The following is a 6,740-nucleotide window of genomic DNA, read 5'->3' as shown; positions in this document are numbered from 1 at the left end:
GTTGCTTACACCCCGAAGTAAAGCTGCAGTAAGCTGCGTTTCCTGCCCCTGGCTCGCGCAGCTGGCACCCGTGGGGTCTCGAGGAAGGAGGTGACAGCCTCTGCCCACTCTCCTCCCCTCCGCGCCGCGGCTCTCTGGCTCTCTGCTGCCCACTCCCCCTGCCCCCACCCTGGATTTTTTTTTTTTCTTTCTCCCAAACCTCCAAACAGGAAATAGTTTGAGTCCACAATAGTACACAGGAGCAGCGACCGAGGCCACTCGTGCCCGCCCATTCCCCGGGCAGCGTCCCGCACTCCGACTCCGGCCAGGCGCCGCCAGCTACGAGCGCCGGCAGCGCACCGGACACCCGCCCGGCCGCCCGCACCGTGTCGGAGCGCGCCCCCGCGGCCCCGGGAGCCGCCCTCGCCCCGCGCTGGACCCCGCCGACTGCGGCCACCCCCAGCCCGCAGGCGAGTACCCTCCTCCTCCCTCCCCTGCCCCCGAGCGCCCGCCGCGCGGCCGCCTGGGCTCGGGCGTCGCCGGGATGCCTCCCTCCAGTCCCAGCCTGGCGAACTAGGGGTTTGCGGGGTGTGGCGGGGCGCTGGCGCCCTGGATCGGCGTGCGGGCGGAGGTGAGGGGCAGCGAGAGTACAAGCGAGTTGATTCCCACCCCCACCCCCCGGTCTCCCTGTGGATTCAGTGTGTACTTTACTGGGCCCTGATTGTTTCCTCTCTGGGCGTGCTTAGCGGACTTTTGCCTTCCCGTCCTGCCGGGGACGATAGCGCATCGTGGGGTTTCTCTTGCGGGACTGTCGGCAAGTGGGCTCGAGTACGCACCCGAGGCGGCTACAGGTGCTTGGGAGTCACCGTCTTTTTCCTACCTGGCCTGGCGCCTTCACCAAGGAATGGGGACTGTTTCACTTTCTGTTGAGCCTCTCTTTAACCAGGTTAAAAGGGCCTCTGAGTTTCTGTTGCCAGCGTTTGCGGTACGTGTAGGGGGGCAGGAGCTGGTGCCTGGAGGCCGAGGGAGGCGCTAGTCAGTTGCAAGCAGGTGGGGACTGCCAGTGGAGTCTCGGTCCGAGCCTGAGCTGCGGGGCTTGCAGACCCCGCGCAACCGAGAGCTGGAGTGCACAGTCCCGGAGGTGCCCGCGGGCCAGAGCTACCCGCAGAGCCGCGACCTGTGCCCCTAGCGCCGCAGAGCCCTCGAGGGTTCCCCCGCCCTTCACGTTAACCTGCTGGGCGTTGTCAGTTTTCCAGGCTGCAGGGCTCTTCTATAGGGAACTCCGTCAAAGCGGAGTTGGAGATCTTTATGTTGGATAAAGGCCACCGAATTCCAGGCATTCTTCGAGCTTGGGAAGGGTATTTTTAAGTTTTGAAGGCTGCCCGGAGGCTTTCTGTGAAATTGCCACTGTCAACTGCCCTTATCGTGGGTGGCAGATTCCTAGTCGGTGAGATGGGTGGATACACCTGGGAAGCCCCCCTCTGTCAGGCTTTCTGGCCAAGATTCTCAAGGAAGTTTTACAAATGGTGGGTGGTAGGTAACCCACGTCCTTAGCCGATTCACTTGGAAGGTGCGACCAACCGTCCTCATGTCCTGGTGAGGAGATCGTGGTTCTAGATGACCATCAGACTGATTGGGCGATGGTCTTTTTACTCGGAAGCGCTCTTGGGCCTTGCTGGTTGAAGTGAGGTTCAGGGCAACAGCTGTATCACCTGGAGGCCTGTTAAAAGTGGACCCAGACCTGCTGATTCAAGATGCCCAGGGGATCGTTTCCATAATAATGTTTGAGAAGCACGGCCTGTTCAATGTGAAGACGTGAATTACAGTACACTTCCATACATTTTCATCAAGTCCTACGTTGGAACCTTCATTTTGCCAAACTAAGACAATTAAGTTGCATGGGGCACAGCCCCTCCTCCATCCATAGAGTCAGGCTCCTCAGGGACATTTGGATGTGTGGTTAGCATACTCGGCTGTGATTTTTTGTTTCTGGATACTTTCATTCTTTGATTGTTGCTACTATGGTAAAATATGCATAACACGAAATTCACCATTTTAACTGTTTTCACACGTACAGTTCAGCGGCATTAAGTATGCTCACATTGTTGTGCAGCCATCATTATTCTCCGTTTCCAGAACCTTTTCATGGTCCCAAACAGAAAACCTACCCATTAGACAATACTCCCTTCTCTCCTCTCCCCAGCCCCTGAACTTCTGGATACTTTAAATGGTATATTTTGTAGGGTAGAGAAAAGGTTGAATAGGAATGTAAAGTAACATCATGTTGACAAAGTATGTATAAACATTTAGAGATTCCTGAGTCACTGTCCTGGTGGACATGGCAGTATAGCTCCAGGTTATTATTACTATTATTAAATTTTTAAAAATATTTATCTTTAGGAGAGAGAGAGAGAGAGAGAGAGCATGAGCAGGGGAGAGGCAGAGTCTGGGAGACACAGAATCGGAAGCAGGCTTCAGGTTCCGAGCTGTCAGCACAGAGCCCAACGCGGGGCTCGAATCCAGGAACAGTAAGATCATGACCTGAGCCGAAGTCTGGCCCTTAATTGACTGAGCCACCCAGGCACCCCTGAATAGCTTTAAAAAAAAGTTAATATTTATTTTTGAGAGAGAGAAAGAGAGTGCATGAGAGGGGGAGAGGCAGAGAGAGAGAGAGAGGGAGACACAGAATTGGAAGCAGGCTCCAGGTTCTAAGCTGTCGGCACAGAGCCTGATGCAGGGCTCGAACCCACGAACCCTGAGATGATGACCTGAGCTGAAGTCGAATGCTTAACTGACTGAGCCCCCCATCCCTAGCTCCAGGTTTTTAGAGTGCATATGATTTCTTTTAACAGAGACAACCAGAAACCCATGAGGGTTTCCTTTTTGTTTTGGCTGCAAAGGAATGGAGTTACTCAGGGCTCAAGCTGCTGTGGTTAGCTAGTGCACATTAAAAACTAGATGCCTGGTGACATTTATCTCTATGCTTCCGTTAACTGACTATTTTAGGTATCCTGTTTATATTGGGTTTATTATTTCTTTTTAACAGCGACTCAAACTCATTTGTGAATGTAGTTGGAATAAACCTTAAGGAAAAAGTTGTTGCTTGGGAAATAGGGGGAGAGGTCACAGCAAGACTTCAGAAAGAAGATTTGAAATAATTTTCCCAAATACCCCAAACTATGTATTTTGTCTCTGCTTTCATGTTAAATGAGTCATCTGGTCCCACAACATTATTTCTAGTTGTAAAAATGTTTGTATAATTGAGAAAAGCTTGTAATAATGGAAGTCATTTGCCTGCATCTGCTTAAGATTGTCCAGCTTGTGATTTGAGGACACGCTTTTCAGTGAGAACACAAATATGAATTGGCAGACTAATAAAAGTGGTTTCATTCATGAGCTAAGAAAGTCATTGTTATGGATCAAGAATGTGGTTTTGGGGGTGCCTGGCTGGCTCAGTTGGTAGAGCATGCAACTCTTGATCTCGGGTTTGTAAGTTTGATTCCTCGCCCCGCCCCCCCTCGTTGGGTGCAAAGATTACTTAAAAATAATATCTTAAAAAAATGTGGTGTCTAATCCATAAGTGATCAAGGATATTGGGAAGATTTCCTAAATAGCTGAGTAGTGGGAAATCCTTCAAATTCTTCCTAGATTCCTTTTTTCTTTTTCTAAGACCCTTGACTTTTCCTGTGTTATGACTTTTATCAGAATGAGGCTATTGACTTGTAGGAAGGAACTTACAGCTTCCTTTGGCTGAAAAATTCCTTTGAAATGATGAATGAAAGATAATTCAAATGGGTTAAGATTAGACAAAAAATTCTCCCTTTTGAGGAGATTCTTATATTCACAGAAATGCAGATTTTTGTGAGTTTTGTAAAGCAAAAGAGAAAAGTTTTCCCTTCCTCACTGTGTTCTCTTCTGAAATAGCAATGTAGTTCAGAGTTTTCTTTGGTGAACAAATGCTGTTTTGTAGTCTACACACGAGGAAAAAAATTCCATAGAACACGTCCAATGAATGGTTTTTTTCAGTGATGCCAGGGGAATCATTTGGGGAGTTTAGTAAAAATGGATGACGTTGGTCATCATTCTCCAGATCTGAGTAGCCTGGGTATTTGGAAGAACCCACCGGTCTCCAGAGGAGAGATCAAGGTGCTGACCTGTTTGATTTAGAGTCCATGCCTATTGTGAATCAGGTATTTTCAGATACATTCTCATTAAATCTTCACCATGACCTTGAAAGAGGTATTTCTTCTTTCCCCTCATTTTACAAATGAGAAAACTGAAGCCAGTTGTGATCTTCCTACTCTAGACCATGGTTCTTTCCACTGGTCTTCTATGTAGCATCGTCTCTACCTATAAATTCCCCTACATCTCCAAGAAACTGTGTATTCATTAATATCTCTTGGAACATGAGGTATTAGGTCCTCAGGCAAGTACGAAGTGAGCCAGTGAAGTAAATTCCAAGACAGCAAAGGATTTAAGAGCAAAGGGTTCCTTTCATGGTACCGCAAGACCCCTGATGAGTGATGAGTTAGATTATACTTGGCTTGAATGTAGCATTATTGTAGCTGGTCTAGCTTCCAGAAAAATCAAGACATGGGCATTCTCCTTATTGAGATTGGCCAGCGTGCCGTCTCTGCATACTGGCCAGCCAGTGTCTATGTGGAACCCCGAGACACTACAGACAGAGCATAGAAGAAAGGGCACAGGATTTTGGTGTGGGACTAACACTTACCCTGAACAGCCGACTGGGTGGAGTGAACTTCATATACTCAGAGTGTCCACATCCTGAAATATAAAATTAGGGGCATACTTATCTCCTCGTAAGATTATAACAAGGAATCCAAAGTGCTGGTAAACTGTAAAATGATAGCAGAACCTATTTCATTTTCATTTGGGAGACATTTATAATGCAAAGAAGACAGAAGAAGCTACATATTTGAGGTACCTAATACTTTTTAGTTCACTGAATCTGTTTGTAATTCTCTTCTCGCTTTAGGCCATTAAAAAAAATAATTGTATTGACATATAATTCACATGCCATAGAATTCACCTATTTATTTATTTATTTATGTATTTATGTGTTTATTTATTTATTTATTTATAAGTGTTTATTTATGTTTGAGAGAGCGCAAACTGGGGAGGGGCAGAGCGCGGGGGACAGAAGATCCAAAGCAGTGGGCTCTGTGCTGACAGGCTGACAGCTGCAAGCTTGATGTGGGGCTCAAACTCACTACCCCGAGATCATGACCTGAGCTGATGTCGGATGCTCAACCACCTGAGCCGCCCAGGTGCCCCGCAATTCACCTATTTAGATCAACGCATTGCTTTTGAGTGTATACGCAGAGTTGTGCAGCCATCACCATGATCAAATTCAGGGCATTTTTATTGCTCTAAAAAGAATACCACCCCGCCACGAACACTTTCCACCCTTTAGCTGGCACCTCACAATCCCTTACCTCCCCCTCCCTAGGCAGCGACCCCTCTACTTTCTGTCTACAGATTTGACTATTCAGGACATTTCGTATAAATGAAATTACACATTATGTGGCCCTGCACGTTGCCTTCTTTCACTTAGCCTAATGCTTTCATGGTTTATGTACAATGTGGCGTATATCAGTGCTTTATTCTTTTTATTGCCAGTGAGTGTTCTGTTGTGTGTGTCTGCCACCTTTGGTTTATCCATTCATCTGTTGATGGACATTTGAGTTGTTTCTACTTTTTGGTTATTAGGGCTAATGCTGCTGTGAACATTCATGTACATATGTTTTTATGGGGGCATCTGTTTTCGTTTCTTTTGGGTACATGCCTACAAGTGAAAACCATACAATAACTCTATATTTAACATTTTCAGGACCTGCCGGACTCCTTTCCAAAGTGGCTGCCCCACGTTACAGTCCCACCAGCAATGTAGGGGAGTTCCAATTTTCCAACACCCTCGTCAGCATTTATTGTTTGTCTTTTTTTTTTTTTTTTTTTTTTTTTTAGCCATCCTGGTTGGTGTGGAGTGTTTTTTTTTTTCATTTTTTTTTTCAACGTTTATTTATTTTTGGGACAGAGAGAGACAGAGCATGAACGGGGGAGGGGCAGAGAGAGAGGGAGACACAGAATCAGAAACAGGCTCCAGGCTCTGAGCCATCAGCCCAGAGCCCGACGCGGGGCTCGCACTCACGGACCGCGAGATCATGACCTGGCTGAAGTCGGACGCTTAACCTACTGCGCCACCCAGGCGCCCCTGGCGTGGAGTGGTTTTGATTCACTTCTGATGGCTAATGATGTCGAATATCTTTTCACGTGCTTATTTCTCAGGCCATTTGTTCTTGACTTTTTTTTTTTTCTTTTATTCTTTTTTAAAGGAAAACTGGACGGAGAAAGGAAAATCAGTTTTGAATAGATTCCCTAGGTTCCGTGGTTTATAACGCTGAAAATGTAAATTGAGCCCTTTGCATTTCTGAAATTAATTTCAGTGTTGGGTCGTCTATTTATTTGCTGTAGGGCCTCGTGCATGTGGTACGTGATGTTCCAAAGGATTTGAGGGAAGAATTAATGAATACATAGTTTCTTGGAGATGAAGGGGAGTTTAGTAGGCAGGGACTTATTATTCTACATGCTGACTTAATGCTCACTAAAAAATCATGCACCTCTCAAATGTTAATAACGCACCACATGTGTGCATGCCAAGCACACCAAGAAAATGCGTTGGTGCCAATGGTGAATGTTTTAACTAAATGATGAATATTTAACTAAAATATCATTTGATACTG

General features: G+C 46.6%; 1 protein-coding gene across 1 annotated transcript in view; it reads left to right on the top strand.

The window, feature by feature from the left end:
- Positions 1 to 317: 317 nt before the first annotated feature.
- Positions 318 to 6,740, top strand: part of TJP2 (tight junction protein 2) — a 125,782-nt gene continuing 119,359 nt past the window's right edge. The window contains exon 1 of the mRNA XM_053205295.1: positions 318 to 449. The gene's annotated coding sequence lies outside the window, so the exon portion shown is untranslated. The remainder of the gene's footprint in view (positions 450 to 6,740) is intronic.

The sequence above is a fragment of the Acinonyx jubatus genome, chromosome D4 (genome assembly GCF_027475565.1).
Source record: "Acinonyx jubatus isolate Ajub_Pintada_27869175 chromosome D4, VMU_Ajub_asm_v1.0, whole genome shotgun sequence".
Lineage (NCBI taxonomy): Eukaryota > Metazoa > Chordata > Mammalia > Carnivora > Felidae > Acinonyx > Acinonyx jubatus.
Note: the sequence above shows the minus strand (reverse complement) of the source record. Positions and strands in the feature narration are given on the sequence as shown.